The sequence below is a fragment of the Bubalus bubalis genome, chromosome 4 (genome assembly GCF_019923935.1).
Source record: "Bubalus bubalis isolate 160015118507 breed Murrah chromosome 4, NDDB_SH_1, whole genome shotgun sequence".
NCBI classification, from domain to species: domain Eukaryota; kingdom Metazoa; phylum Chordata; class Mammalia; order Artiodactyla; family Bovidae; genus Bubalus; species Bubalus bubalis.
The window spans coordinates 35,513,046-35,529,597 of record NC_059160.1 but is presented as its reverse complement, the minus strand read 5'-3'; the positions used below and the strand labels follow the sequence as shown (position 1 = coordinate 35,529,597).

Here is a 16,552-nt window from a genome sequence, read left to right as displayed (position 1 = left end):
TACAGAGAACAAATTGGTGATCACCAGAGGGGAAGGGATCTGGGGTTGGGCGAAATAGGTGAGGGGAATCAAGAGGTATAAACTTCTAGTTATAAAATAAGTAAGTCATAGGGATATAATATACAGCAAAGGGAATATAGTCAATACTATTGTAATAACTTTGTGTTGTGACAGATGCTTATTGGACTTACCATTGTGATCAATTTGTAAAGTATATAAATGTTGAATCACTACGTTGTGCACTTGAAACTAGTATAATGTTGTATGCCAACTATACTTAAATTAAATTTTTTTATTTAAATAAGATAGGTCTGAGTTCTCCAAAGGATGCTTCTGGGTATCACTTTTTACACATCCAGAACATCTGAACCCAGTTTAGGCTCAGGCTTGAATGTCAGGCATCCACTTAGACAAATGATATGTGCAGCCTGAGGCTCTAGACAATTCCTGAATGCCTTTATTGACCAGGTCTGGGGTCATAATTTGAGGAGTTACTTGAAAACACCATTCACTTGTCCACATACAGCAGTTCAAGTGGATGCTCTCATAACATTTGAAAAGTGCTTTGGCATTTACATGAAGAAATTAGAAAGAGGCTCCCTTCCTACGGTCCCTGCAAATAAGGCTCTTTGAAACTAAACAAACATGCTGTTTGAAGCACAGTTCTTTTAAGCCTTTGCCCCCTAGAAAGGGCTTCCCAGGTGGCTGAGCAGTAAAGAATAAGCCTGCAGTACAGGAGACCTGGTTTCAATCCCTGGGTTGGGACGATCCCCTGGAGGAGGGCATGGCAACCCACTCCAGTGTTCTTGCCTGGAGAATCCCATGGACAGAGGACACTGGTGGGCTAAAATCCACAGGGTCGCAAAGAGACATGACTGAAGCAACTGAGTATGCACACACACACGCCAACTAGAGAAGAGGACTCTGATCATCCAGCTTGTATAATGTAATCGCGAGTCTGCAGTGATTTGTCCCTACAACCCTGCTGAACAAGGGCTGAGTCACCCACCGAGTGTGGAAATGTGAGAATGTCACTTGCACATATTTGGTGATCTTACTTGAAGTCATTACTGAGTTTCAACCGATTTTCAAGAGATTTTTTTTCTTCAGTGACCATCCACAGTGTCATACTACTCTTGTGAAACAAAAGGTCTGAGATTTTTCTTTTCTGACATTTTTTTTTGTGGAAGGTAAATTAAGCTTTGCAGAAATCTATGGCTCATTTTAGAAAGAGTCTGCCCTTTAGTACTAACAGGTACATATGATCTTCAGAACCTCAGACCTTTCACAGGTATTTAGAGAAATATTGAACTTATGATATTATCTAATTAAATGAATGAAAAACTAAGAGTACAATCAACTAAAATTTGGCTTTCCTCTGATCACCCTACTGAAATCACAGTACTTTCAGAGGTCATCCCTCTTTCCCTCCCTACTCCTTGGGAGCAGTGCCAACATTTTTTCTTACATTCTACTACTTCTTCTTCTTCTTCTTTTTTTTTTCTTTTTTCATCCTGAGAGCGACATGGTCAAATTGATATTATAGAAGGATCAGCCCAGTATCTGAGAGGAGAATGAATGGGAGGACAGACTGGTCGGGAGTGCAATTAGGCTGGGAGCAGATGCCATATCCAGACAAGCTGAGAGCCTGGCTGAGAGAGGACTGGAGGGTAAGGTCAGTAGTACCAGGTGTAGGAAGATCCAAGACAGTTCTGCTGTGGCATAGGTGTAGCTTCTGGAGATGGATGGGGTAGAGGGTAGATGTGGGATGGGGTTGCTGGGGTGGAAATGCCTTTGGGACATTCAGGGAACACACTCAGAGAAAATTGTCTTGGAGGAACCTGTGTCTGTAAATGGTACAGATCTGAACTAAGATCTGTACTTAAAACAGATCTGAACTTCCCCACGAGCTCCCTAAGCACTGTGCATCCAGGGTGGAGGGTGTAAGGGAAGGCCAATCAATAAACACCATTTTCCTCTCTAGTTTAAATTGTTTAACCCCTTTAAGTCAGGGCTCAGTCTTTGTTTTTAAATTTTAATTTGTGCTATGTACTTAGTCACTCAATCATATCTGATTCTTTGTGTCCCATGGACTGTAGCCCACCAGCCTCCTCTGTCCATGGGATTTCCCAGCAAGAATACTGGAATAGGTTGCCACTTCCTACTGCAAGGGATCTTCCCAACCAGGGGACCGAATCTGGGTCTCTTGTGTCTCCAGCGTTCACAAGCACATTCTTGTTCAAGAAGCAGTGTTCTTATTCTTGAAGTAGTGATCAAGCCACCTGGAAAGCTCCACAATTTAGTTTATTTCTCTCTTCCTTAGGAAGCCCATAGCATCTGATTATATGAGACTCCATCTGATTACATGAGACTCCACCCCATCTCTGTCTCCGTGGGTCACTTTTTGTCTCCGTGTCTTTAAGGAGCAAAGAGAAGGCCCTTGTGCCCAGAGAATAGAGAGCGGGGCTGTGGGGGCTGGCCTCTGCCAGGTGAATCTGGGATATCATAAGAGCCAGACCGTGAGGACCTGGTGAGTTATATTGGGAACATTGGTCCTTATTCTAAGAGAAACCAGAAGCTCTTTATGGGTCTTAAAAGGGTGAACCAGTTCCTGATGTGATTCTTAAAGACCAGGACAGTGCAAAGAATGGAACTGAGTGAAGCAGAAGCGGACCTGGCCGAGCAGTTAGAGGCCGAGGCCACAGGGCGAGAGGACAACAGCGTCTGCAGCTGCATGACAGTGAAGAGGGGTGTACTGTTAGGAGACAAAATGGACAGGACCTGGGGACTGTTTAGGTGGGGGTTCCTGAAGGAGAAGGCTAGCGTGATCCCGGGCTTTCTGCGAGGAGCAACAGAAGACATGGTAGTCGTTGTCTGTGAGAGATGAGGAGGAAGTGCAGACTGGGAAGGGGGAGGATTCTCCTAAATGTCCACACCCATTTCTCCTGCCCCATCTGCCCGGCCAGTTCTAGCTGCCACTCCCCTTTCCAGATGGTCAGCTGCAGCCACAGAGGTAACTCGGCCACTGACCACTATGCACACATATTTTCCAACCTCAGCTGCACCTCCTGGCTCTTCGGGAATATTGTATCAATTTCAAATTGAACCTTTTTCTGTTCCTCATATTAAGTTTTAAAAACGTTTTTACTCTCTCCATATTTCTTTTCTTCACTTTATTGTAGTTTCAGTAATGCCATTAAAAGCCCTTTAAAAATATAAATGTATTAAAGGAAAAGCATACACTAGCACAAATAGTATTCTCTTTTAACCTCCTAATTATACTATAAATAATATTATATACTATAAACATTATTATTAATACCTTTTGACCTCCTTATTCTATTCAGCTCCATGGCAACCGCAAGATACATATTAGTTCCTGTTGAAAATAGGCTTTTCAAGAAACCCAAACTTGGCCTCCTCGGTCTCCTAGGACCCAAGCTTCCTTACAACGTATCTTTCCCACCTGTCACTTGCCTTCCTATTTAAGTTCAACAGCTGTCAGTATTTTTATTTATTTCTTAAATTTAATTTTTATTGGAGTATAGTTGCTTTGTTTGATTGTAATGTGTTAGTTTCTACTGCACAGCAAAGTGAACTAGATTTATGTAACATATACCCCCCCACCCTTTTTTTGGATTTCCTTCCCATTAAGGTCACTATAGAGCACTGAGTTAGGGTTTCCTGAAATATACAGCAGAAACTCTTTGCATATTTCTGGTTCTTTCTTCCCTCCTCAGTTTTAGCAAACTACCTTGGCTCTTAATTTACTTAAAAAGATAAAAGCCAAAGGCTGTGATTTTCCTCAAATTTTCTTACCCCCAGTTTAGAACTTCTCTGAACCTTCATTCATTCTCTTTTCTTTCTTGCCTTAGTGGAAGAAATCTCTCTCTCCCCTTCCCAAGATTTTTTCTCCTCCCTCTGTGTCCCCATCCCACCCCATTCCACTTTTCCTGGAGCACTGTCTCATAGACTACCCCCATCTCATATCTCGTGTTGAAGGAAATGGTGTTTTTCTTTCCTTTTTTTTTTTTTTTGAGCCCAGTATTTATACACTCAATGTAGAAAATTGGAAGATACAGAAAGGAACAAAGATGAATGCAAAAACCACCCACAATCTCATACAATAGAGAAAAACATATTTGATTTCTAATTAAAAAAAAAAAAATTTCTCTTGCTACTGATTCCCTCCCCTCAGCCTGAAAATATGTTCAGTTCTTCTCTTGTTTCTCCTCTTGGTTTTCCTATTTTAATTAGTGGTGTTATCCTTTTTATCTTATTATCATTTATTTAGGCAAGGTAGACAATAAGGAATCATCTTTGAGTCTTCAATTTCCTCAATTCAACATGAAATTCTACTGATAATATTATATTGATTACTTACTTGTGTTAGGCACACTGCTAAGCACATTAGCTGTGTTTTCCTAATCTTTCACTGCACCACATTATTCTTGTTTTACATGTAAGTAAGCAGAAACTTTGAGGTTCACAGCTAAGCAATGAAGTCAGAATTTGAACTCAAGCCTGTTTATTTCCAAAGTTTCTGTCATTTCAATTTGTCCTCTCCTATCTTTTCCTACTACTTTTACTACTGCTGCTCTGTGTATGAGTGCTAAGTCGCTTCATTTGTGTCCGACTCTGTGCAACTCTATGGACTGTAGCCCGCCAGGCTCCTCTGTCCGTGGGATTCTCCAGGCAAGAATACTGGAGTGGGTTGCCATGCTGTCCTCCAGAGGAGCTTCTCAACCCAGGGATTGAACTCAAGTCCTCTGCATTGGCAGGCGGGTACTTTACTGTTAGCACCACCTGGAAAGCCCTACTGTTGCTCTAGCTTACATTCCAATTCCCAAATAACCAAATCACCTCATTAACAACACTTCCCAGTCTTTGTTCACACTCATCATTGGAGATTAGCAGAGGTCTGGTACATTGAATCGCCCTGGTCCCATCAATTTCATTGTATCTTTACCAAGAAACAGTTGTATTTTATCAGTGAGCCAATCAATGCACTTGTACTGTTCATTATGTTACAGCATTTAATTACATATTATATAAACCAATGAAACCTTGAGTGTAAAATAGAGTTGTTCCTGTGAAAACTAAGTTGAGATTCCTTGGAAAGACTTGGTGAGAGTGAGTGGCCTGAAAATATAATCCAAATCAGTATAGGACAGGCGAACCAGACATGCTTGGGAAAAGTTTGTAAACGTATCTAAGATTCTGCACTCAGATTGCTTTTTGCTGCACTTTAAGGAAACAGAAGCTTGAGTGTGGTTCTTACAAGACAAATGATACAATTCTAATTAGCAGACACTCAGAGGAAGGGCCTTGGCATTCTATTCTATTATACAATTGCTGAATGTACTCATATATGTCTTAGGTTAAACTATAATATCTAAGATAAGTGTGTATAACGTTTTAAAATCCCCAGCCTGTTAAACCAAGTAAGTCAGTGTTAGTCATTCAGTTGTGTCTGACTCTTTGCAACCCCATGGACTGTAGACTGCCAGTCTCCTCTGTCCATGGAATTCTCCAGGCAAGAATACTGGAGTGGGTAGCCATTCCCTTCTCCCTGGTATCTTCTTAATCCAGGGATGGCCTGCGTCTCTTGTGTCTCCTGCATTGACATGTAGGTTCTTTACCAGCTGAGCCATAGAGATGCCCTTTAAAAAGGTCATATCATGTTAAAAAGAATTATCCGCTTTAGGGCTTGTCATTTTACATAGTCCTTCCATTCAAGAATGGCTCCCATTTTAAATCTAAAGCATGGCACGAATAAATCTATCACAAGAAACAGACTCATAGATATAGAGAACAGACTTGTGACTGCCAAAGGGGAGGGGGAAGGGAAAGTGATGGACTGGGAAGTTGGGGCTAGCAGATGTAAGCTATTATAAATAGGATGGATAAACATCAAGGCCCTACTGTATAGCACAAGGAACTATATTCAGTATCCTGTGATAAACCATGATGGAAATAAAAAGTATATATATACGTCACCCTGGGGTGGGATGACTGCAAATTTATCCTAGGATAGTTCTCATCTGATTAAAACCTTTTAAAATGGGAGCCATTCTTAGAGAAGGAAATGGCAATCCACTCCAGTATTCTTGACTTGAGAATCCCATAAACAGAGGAGCCTGGCAGGTTACAGTACTTGGAGTCACAAAGAGTTGGACATGACTGAGCAACTAACGCTAACACACCTCCCATTTTCCCCAGGGTAAAGAAGAGAGTGGCCTTACCTGTGATTGGTCAATGGCTGCAGGTGACTCTCCATGCATCAGGAATGTCATTGTTTTCCTTACTTTCTACAGCCTGAAGAGTTAGCAGCAAGGCTGGTGCTTATATATAGAAGGAAGCTAATTACTTCATTTCATTCTTTTGTTGGAACATTTTCCTACCCACTTACCAATAATCTTCCCTTTCCTTTCACAGCTCCTCTCTGAAGAGACCAACAATAGTGCATTCATCAGAAGAGCTCCAGTTGGAGCCCAGGAAGAGACAACAGAAGGCTGGGACCAGGCGGGCTGGCTAGAGGTCAGTGTCCACCAGCTCCTGGGTAATTGGCTCCCAGTCTCTCCAAAGGGATTTCTTAACAGAGGCAAATAGAAACTTCCATTTAATTCCATGTAGTATAAAAATGTAATTGTTTCACCCATAAAGGCAGTCATGTTTCTATAACAATGGCTTCATTCAGGGCTTTCAAGAGTCATTACTACAAGTTCTTTTAGGGACTTAAAAGCAATTATTTTCTTGATCTGAAGCAAAAAAAGAATCAGAACACAAGGCTCTCTTTTTCCATTTTTATTTTCAATAAATAAGGAAAGACATCACCTGAGTGCTTTAATCATGAGCATCTTTGAGATGACAGTGGATGTGGGGCACTAAATTCATCTCTGACCTAAAGTCATAGAACTTTAATCAGTTTTGATGCCCTTTCATGGAGAAATTAACAGCTCAATAAGGACAACTCACGGGAAAGACAGGTAATAAACCAAGATGTTGGTCCTCTTATGTGCCATCTGGCAACTCTATTTATTTATTTGGCTGCATTGGGTCTTAGTTGTGGCACAGGGAATCTCAGTTGCATCATTCAGGACCTTTTGCTGTGGTGTACGGATTCTCTAGATGTGGCTTGTGGGCTCAGTTGCTCAGTGGCATATGGAATCTTAGTTCCCTGACTAGGAATTGAACCTGTGTCCCCTGCATTGGAAGGTGGGTTCTTAACCATTCGACCAAGGAAATCTCTGTCTGGCAACTCTTGATAATACAAAATGGCTTAAAATTTCAAGAAAAGCCTCATCCAATCTAAGAGGGATTCTGTTTATTTTTTTTTTTTTAACATTTCAAGAATATATAATATATATATATATTATATATATATATATAAAGAACAGACTTGCCCCATCAGCAGGGCTAAAATCAATGGGTGCTCTGGCCAGCAAGCACTATGCCCTGACTCCCTCTAATTCATATATATGGGCTAGTGGAAACTCACTTTCAGAGTAAATAATAGAAAATTAACAAATAACCTAAATATTCAATAGTAATATACTAGCTGGAAAATACACATAAAATAATTAAATGAAATTATTAAAGTAATGTTGTATGTGTGTGTGTGTGTGTGTGTGTGTGTGTATGTGTGCTAAGTTGCTTCAGTCTTGTCTGACTCTTTGCCACCCTATGGACTGTAGCCATGGTATATATGTATATAACTACATGAAAAAGCAGGTTAAAAATAAGTATAATATATAGCTCCATTTTTGAGAAATATATGTAAACATACAGAAATACAAACATATACACACACACATATAGCATATGTTTATATATACACACACACACATGCAGTCTATATATTATCTATTCAGGAAAAAAAAATTGGAAGACTACACACCAAAATGTTGACTGTAGTTATCTTCATCTGATACATTTATTTATTTGTTTATTTTTGGCTGCACTGGATCTTCATTGCTGTGCACTAGCTCTCTCCAGTTGTGGTGAGCAGGGGCTGCTCTCTAGCTGCAGTGCACCAGGCTTCTCCTCATGGTGGCCTCTTTCGTTGCAGAGTGTTGGCTCTAGGGCATGCAGGCTTCAGTAGTTGAAGCTTGTGGGCTCCAGAGTGCAGGCTCAGAAACTGTGGCACATGGGCCCAGTTGATTCATCCCATGTGGGATCTAGTTCCCTGACCAGGGATCAAACTCATGTCCCCTGCATTTGCAGGTGGATTCCTAACCACAGGACAATCAGGGAAATCCCCATCTGAAAAGTTTTTGAGTGACTTGACACTTTTCTTCTGCTGAAGAAAGTGCACTAATTTCTTTGTGTGTGTGTGTGTGTGTAAGAGAGAAAGAGATAGATTGTTATTTTTTATGTGATTAAAAAAGAGTTAAAACCCTAAATATTGGATTGGGGCTTAAAAATAATTAATAATAGTTACTTTAAAAGAGGTATTTGTGAACTAGAAACCTGAAATACATTGAAAACCACCTAGGCAAGTTAAAAAGAAAATCTAAACATTCTGAGGACAAAATATTATTGACTCATTTGCCAGTTTTCCACCTGTAGTAACTATGGCTTTATAACAACATAGCCACAATTAGGTGTTAAAGTGAGTCATCAATTTAGAAACATAATTATAAAGTAATCCAACCTCACATGTTGATTGCATTCAACAATCCCATTCAGAAGAGCAATATTATATTCTCTTTACTCTAAGCCATTTGTTACTGAAAAAATAAATGAAAAGTGAAGAAAGCATTAGTCAATCAGTTGTGTCCGACTCTTTTCAAATGGACTTTAGCCACCAGGCTCCTCTGTCCATGGAATGCTCCAGACAAGAATACTGGCAACTCTTGAAAATACAAAATGCAGTGGGTAGAAATTCCCTTTTCCAGGGTATCTTCCTGACCCAGGGATTGAACCTAGGTCTCCTGCATTTCCAGCAGATTCTTTACCATTTGAGCTATCAAGGAAGCCCAAGCCATTTGTTACTACAACAGTCAAAAGATATAGTGTATAAAGGAGTTATACATTTTGGACTCTGCATTAGTTTATTAGAAAAATGTGGGAAAAAGAGGTGGGTTTAGATATGATTTTCTTTCCCTGATTGCTCCCCTTGGAAGAATTACATTCTGGTTAATCCCCAAGGTAAGAGACTGAGGCTAATATTTATGAACACATGTTAGAGTATCTATCAGGAATCATACTGGTACATTTAACATTCACAACAATCCTGTAAGATATAGGTGTTTGCCATTTAAGAGACCAAGGGTCAGAGAAATATCCTAACTTCATGGTCACACAGCCAGTAAGGTGGTGGTACCAAGATTCATATGTGGCCTTTCTGACCCCATAGACTCTGCTCTTTCCAATTAGGCCACAGTTCTAACATTCCATGGTGATAGATTGCATGGTTTTTCAGTATTACTCGATCTCACCTTTCCTATAAGACTATACATCCTGTCCCATTGCTTTTGGGTCTGGCCATGTGGCCTGCTTTGACCACTGGAGTGTGAGCAGATAAGATGAACACTACATGCTTTAAGAGGCAATGTGGGTTTCTGTCTACCTTGCTTGCTCTTTTCCCTCTGTCACATGAATGTCCCAAATAGAGAAGCTTCTTCAGTGTGGGTTCCAGAATGTGAAGGCACATGGAGCAGAGCCAAGCGGGTTCTAGCAACTGCCAACACAGAGCTACCAAAATATGAGTAAGTGTGCACCGGTTGTTTTCTGTTGCTGCAAACAAATTAACACAAACTCAGCATCTTAAAACCACAATGTATCATCTCTCAGTTTCTATAGGTCAGATGTGTGGGCATGGTGCTCCTGCATACCCTGCTGAGTATCTCACCAGGCTGAAATCAAGGCGTCAGCTGCTATTCTTATTTAGGATTTGAAGTTCTTTTCAGAGCTCACTGGTTATTAGCAGAACGTGTCTCCTTATGATCATAGGACTTAGTTTCTGTTTTCTTACTGGCTGTGTGCCAGGGCTTGGCCCTTAGAGTCCTATGGGCTCTTCTCAGGCCTTTTTGGTATGGCATCTTTCATCCTCAAGCCAGTAATGGCACATTGAATCTGCACCCTGGCAAGTCTCTGACCAGAAAACACTGTGCTTTTAATTGGTTCACATAAATAAGGGGATCAAACCAATCAATCCTTATTGGAAGGACTGATGCTGAAGCTGAAGCTCCAATACTTTGGCCACCTGATGTGAAGAGCTGTCTCATTAGAAGAGACCCTGATGCTGGGGAAGACTGAAGGAAGAAGCAGAAGGGGATGACAGAGAACAAAATGGTTAGATGGCATCACTCACCCAATGGACATGATTTGAGCAAGCTCCAGGAGATGGTGAAGGACAGGGAAGGCTGGCACACTGCAGTCCATAGTGTCACAAAGAGTCAGACAAGACTGAGCAACTGAACAACAGCAACCACAGTTAGGTTAGGTCTGCCTTGATAATCTTATCTTCAAGTCAACTGATTCATAAAGAGGAGGTGCCCAGGAGGATAGCAGGACTTGAGCCTGTGCACTGCTGGCTCCATAAGGGGGTCCCCATGGCGCTCCTGGGCACCGTGGGCAGCGTGGGAAGGAGCTGGGCAGGAAGAGCCAGAGACAGGACAGGAGCAGGACAGGCAGGACAGGACCACAACGTGGGGGCTGGACCAGAGGGCAAGGAGCCCAGCAGGACCTGCAGAACCCCTTTGCCATGTAAGGTAACATCATCACAGGAGTAACACCATTCTTAGAGTTGTGCATACCACAAAGAGAAAACTTTGTGTTGAAAGCCACAGAAATTTTGAAAGACTGATTTTTACTGCTTCATAACTGACTAATGCAACCGGCTACCTGAAACTATGTGTCTGTGCATATAGAAAAGGACACAGATCTAAGGGGCAGCTCAATGGACTTTCACAAAATGAACACACCTCTACAACCACCACCCAGATCAAACAAATATACAAAAACAAGCAAATAGACAAAACCCAGAAAATGATTAACAACACAGAAGCCTGTTTTAATTTCCTAGATGCTAAAATTACCACAATCCTATCTTCTAACACCATAGATTATTTTTGCCTGCTTTTGAAATCGTACAAATGGTCCCTGGCTTCCTCCTCTCAATACTACATCTTTGATTTCATTCCCTTTGTTGTATGCAGTTTTAGTTCCCTCCCTGTATTATATTTCATTACATGGATTTCCACAATTTGTTTTAACATTCTTCAGTTGTTGACAGGCATTTGGTTAGTCTCCAGTTTTTAGTTGTTACCAATCTTGCTACCCAAGCTGTTTATGCTGAGATTCTTTCTCTCCCTGTCCCTCTTCCTGCCCCGCCTCTCCCTTTTTCTTCCCTTCCTTCCTTTTTTTCTTTCTTTCCTTGCTTTTCTCTCTATCTCTTTCTTTCTTTCAGATGTCTTTATATCTCCCTTCTCCCCAAAAAGGAGGGAATCCAATTTCCTATTGTCAATACCTTTCAAAGTTATTGGCAATTTAAGAAACCCTCTCTGAAAGATTGTTTGGAAAACCACAGTGAATGGATTCAGACCAAAAATGTAGGGAACTGTAGGATGGGTAAGGAATGAGGTTTCACACCCTTGTTTTATCTCAGGGCAGAAACTGCTCAGGGGAGACTAGGGTCATTTCAACCATCACTCTGAGTGCAGCCATGCAGTGTAGTGGGAAACAAGGTAGACCAAGGCACCATTAAGGGCTCCAAATTGGTTCCTTTTTCTAGCTGATAACCTCAGCAAGACTACCTCTCTGAGCTTCCTTTCCTCCATCTGTCATGGAGGCAGTGATAACCTTCCATTCAGATGTTTCCATTCCTTTCCATACTTATACCCCTTATTCAGAAAACAACACATTTTGCCTCGGCCCCATTGCACCATCTGTTTTCTGATCTTCTCTGCCATGCTTGTGTCCCAGAAAACCAGCCTCCGTAGACTGTATCACCTGGTTCTGTTACTGTTTTGCTCTGAACTGGGTTCAGCCAGTGGAAGGCACTGGCAAGGCATTGGAGGGAAAGAGGTTGGGTGGTTCTCTTGCACACACACTGCTCCCTCCCTGCCCCACTGTTGTTCTGGAGTGGCTTCGTCCCCTCAGGCCACAAGACCTTTGTTCCTCTTCTACTTTTTTTTTTAATTATAAAATTGTTTTAAGATTTGCCATGTATTTTATTTTTGGATTACTTTTTATTGGACTATAGTTGATTTTGTGCAAACTCCAGGAGATGGTGAAGGACAGGGAAGCCTGGCGTGCTGCAGTCCATGGGGTCACAAAGAGTCAGACACAACTGAGTGACTGAACAATAATAATTGATTTACAATGTGGTGTTAGTTTTTGCTATGCAACAGAGTGAATCAGTCTTACATATACATATATCCACTCCTTTTAGATTCTTTTCCCATATAAGTCATTACAGAGTATTGAGTAGAGGTCCCTATGCTATACGGTAGGTCCTTATTTTATGTACAGTAGTGTGTATGTGTCAATCCCGATCTCCCAATTCATTCAGTATTCCCCCCTCCCTTACTCCCTGCTAACCATAAAGTTGTTTTCCATGTCTGTGACTATTTCTGTTTTGTAAATACGTTCTTTTGTACGATTTTTTTTTAGATTCCACATATAAGTGATACTGTATATTTATCTTTCTCTGTCTGACTTACTTCCCTAACAATCTCTAGGTCCATCCATATTGCTGCAAATGGAATTATTTCATTCTTTTTTATGCCTGAGTAATATTCCATTGTATGCTAAGTCGCTTCGGTCATGTCCGTCTCTGTGTGACTGCCAGGATCTTCTGTCTGTGGTATTCTCCAGGCAAGAATACTGAAATGGGTTGCCATTTCCCCCTTCCAGGGGATCTTCTGGACCCAAGGATTGAACCCGCATCTCTTATGTCTCCTGCATTGTCATGTGGGTTCTTTACCACTAGCTGCTGCTGCTGCTGCTAAGTCGCTTCAGTCATGTCCGACTCTTCTCGACCCCATGGACTGCAGCCTACCAGGCTCCTCCATCCATGGGATTTTTCCAGGCAAGAGTACTGGAGTGGGGTGCCATCGCCTTCTCTGTTACCACTAGCACCACCTGGGAAATCCAGTTCACTTCAGTCGCTCAGTTGTGTCCAACTCTTTACGACACCATGGACTGCAGCACACCAGGCTTCTCTGTCCATCAACAACTCCCAGAGCTTACTCAAACTCAAGTCCATCGAGTTGGTGATCCATCCAACCATCTCATCCTCTATTATCCCCTTCTCCTCCCACCTTCAATCTTTCCCAGCATCAGGGTCTTTTCAAATGAGTCAGTTCTTTACATCAGGTGGCCAAAAGATTGGAGCTTCAGCTTCAGCATCAATCCTTCCAATGAATATTCAGGATTGATTTCCTTTAGGATGAACTGGTTGGATCTCCTTGCAGTCCAAGGGACTCTCAAGAGTCTTCTCTAACACCACAGTTCAAAAACACCAATTCTTCAGTGCTCAGCTTTCTTTATAGTCCAATTCTCACATCTGTACGCGACTACTAGAAAAACCATAGCTTTGACTAGATGGACCTTTGTTAATATTCCATTATATGGATGTATGTAATTTGGGTTTCCCTGGTGGCTCAGACAGTAAAAGTATCAGCCTGCAATGCGGGAGACTGGGGTTCAATCCCTAGGTCGAGAAGATCCCCTGGAGTAGGGAATGGCAACCTACTCCAGTATTCTTGCCTGGAAATTTCCATGGACAGAGGAACCTGACTGGTTACAGTCCATGGAGTCATGAAAAATCAGACATGACTGAGCAACTAACACACACACACATATCATATATAAAACATATATATATATATATATATATATCTTCTTTATATAAAGATATGCCATATCTTCTTATCCTTCTGTTGACGGATATTTGGGTTGCTTCCATGGCCTGGTTATTATAAACAGTGCTGCAGTGAACACTGGGGTGAATGTATCTTTTTGAATTATGATTTTCTCCAGATATATGCCCAGGAGTGGAATTGCTCCTTCTTCTACTTTAAAGATGATTGTGATTTCTCATTCATTGGTGTTCCACCATCCTTTGCTTCTTAACCCAGTCCTTATCTCTGTGAACAGTCCCTTTATTATACTGTTAGTCTTAAGCCCTATGAAGTGGATACTTGCAGTGTTCCTGATACTGGAGGAGGGAGCCCTATCATATTGTCAAACATGATGGGGAACTAGAAATAGTATCAAAAGCTGGAAGCCAAAGAAAACCAGGGATCTAAAGAACCAGAAAGGTGAGATAGAGGAATGATGGATCATAGAGTCATAGAGCAGTTTCTGCAGTCTCTCTTAAGTTCTTTACCTGCATGGCATTTAACATCTGTGAGTTAATGTAACTACTTAATCTAGAGGTGAGGAAACTATGCCTTAGAGTGGTTAAGTAATTTCTTGACATCATTCTTTCATAACTGACAGAGCTAAGATTTGAATCCATGACATTTTACCTCCCAAACCTCTGCTCTTAAACAAAACAGAAATTTACTCTCTATTGCAGAAACAAGAGCTGTGGTTGACTGCTAGCTTTACATACTTTCGAGACTTAGTATGCAGCATAACTGTGTCTTGAAGACACAGAAATGGGACAGATAATTTGAAGATACTTAGCAAGTTTATACAGGTGTTAATGAGTACAGAGTTGGAAGGTCACGATGCGAGCAGCTGGCATCTCTTCTCCGTCACTTCCTGGTTCCCAAGCTTTGACAACTCCTTATTGACCCCAAAACAAAATCCAGCCTCCTTTGCTTGAGCTTTAGAGTTCTCTGCAATCAGACTGCATCTCTCTTTGGGGATGACCTCCTGCCCATCACATACTCAACTTGCTGTGATCAAACTTGACTTACTCTTTGTGATTCACATGTTTCTTCATCAGGTTGCCTTCTCTTTATTTCTCTTCTTTGAAATTCTCTTCAGCCTTTTTGTCCCACTTAAAAACTACTTCCTCTAGACACATATTTTCTTATCACCCCCCTCCTCTGAACATTGACAGCTTTGTTTACGCTACTTTTTTTGCACACATATGCTACTTGGACTTCTAGTTGTCTACATTCATCTCTCTTAGACATTAGGAGCTTGGGGGATGAGGAACACTAAGATGAGGAAAACAGAAGCCCTACCCACAAGGTGGTAAGAACACTGCTACTGCTGCTGCTAAGTCGCGTCAGTCGTGTCCGACTCTGTGCGACCCCATAGACGGCAGCCCACCAGGCTCTCCTGCCCCTGGGATTCTCCAGGCAAGAACACTGGAGTGGGTTGCCATTTCCTTCTCCGATGCATGAAAGTGAAAAAGTGAAAGTGAAGTCGCTCGGTCGTGTCCGACTCTTAGCGACCCCATGGACTGCAGCCCACCAGGCTCCTCCATCCATGGGATTTTCCAGGCAAGAGTGCTGGAGTGGGGTGCCATTGCCTTCTCCAGGTAAGAACACAAAGAACTATAAATACCAATGCCTCTGTGTATTTGGGGATTTTACTTTAGGCCACTGATAAGGATATGTAAGAGTTAATGTTCATATATAGTTGAGGGAATCAGGGAAGGTTTCTTGGATAAAAAGACATTTGGTATGTACCGGGAACTCTGGTTGGGCTATGCGCCATCATAAGTTGGGGAGAACTTTCTTGGGAGACACAAAGTGTTGCTTTCATTGTGCATCCCAGTATCTCTGATGATTAATGAACCTAGTAACAGTATCTGTCATTTACTGAGTGCTAAATAGATGCCAGACATTGTGTTTCATGCTTTTTGTACATTATTTCATCTAATTCTCATGAGAGCATCCCCATTTTACAGATGTGAAAAACCAAGGCTTAAAGAGATTTGGTAATTTGTCCAAAGTGGCCCAGTTAGTCTAAGAGGGATAACTAAATCTTATACCTGTATCTAACTGATTAGAAAAGTCCAAAAGATGAAATATGAGGCCATATTGCCTTTCTTGTTACAACTTGATATGATATATAATCCTTATTTATGCATCTACCACCAACATTGTAGAGAAAATTCAAGTCCTCAAAGAACCATATGAAGCCAACATAATCCTCACATAATATTTATAAACTGACAGATTTTAAGCAATCTAATTATTTACAATGTGTCTCTGAGGTTCTGTTTTTTTTTTTGAGAGTTCTACATTTAAAAAAATAATATTTCAAAACAATGTTCCATTGATCTTTTTTAGATTGATGCATTAAAATTATACCTCTTTAATCTGAGGTACCTAATTAATTCCAAAATGTCTTTGGTTTTCTCAAAGTATTTTCTAAAAATAAAATATGGTCCCACAGTAATTATGTTTGTCACCATTCAAATCATGGTCTCTATTTAAATTCAAAACTGTATCTAGTAAGTTTAAAAAAAACTTGGTCTTTGATATTTTTATCAGGATGAAAAATGTCACAATGCCTTCCAAATCTACGAATGAAATTAAATTTGGAGTTAGGAAACTGCCATGCATTATAGGATATGGGTTAAGTTATCAAAGTCAGTGAGAGTGCATTTTCCAGATGCTCAAGCAATGAGCAT

The 16,552-nt window shown here is 41.0% G+C and overlaps 1 protein-coding gene across 2 annotated transcripts in view; it reads left to right on the top strand.

Moving 5' to 3' along the window:
• LMNTD1 (lamin tail domain containing 1) overlaps positions 1-16,552 on the top strand; it is a 505,938-nt gene that overhangs the window by 324,474 nt on the left and 164,912 nt on the right. For both annotated transcript variants that reach the window (XM_025283405.3, XM_045165327.1), the window contains one exon: positions 6,439-6,540. The gene's annotated coding sequence lies outside the window, so the exon portion shown is untranslated. The remainder of the gene's footprint in view (positions 1-6,438; positions 6,541-16,552) is intronic.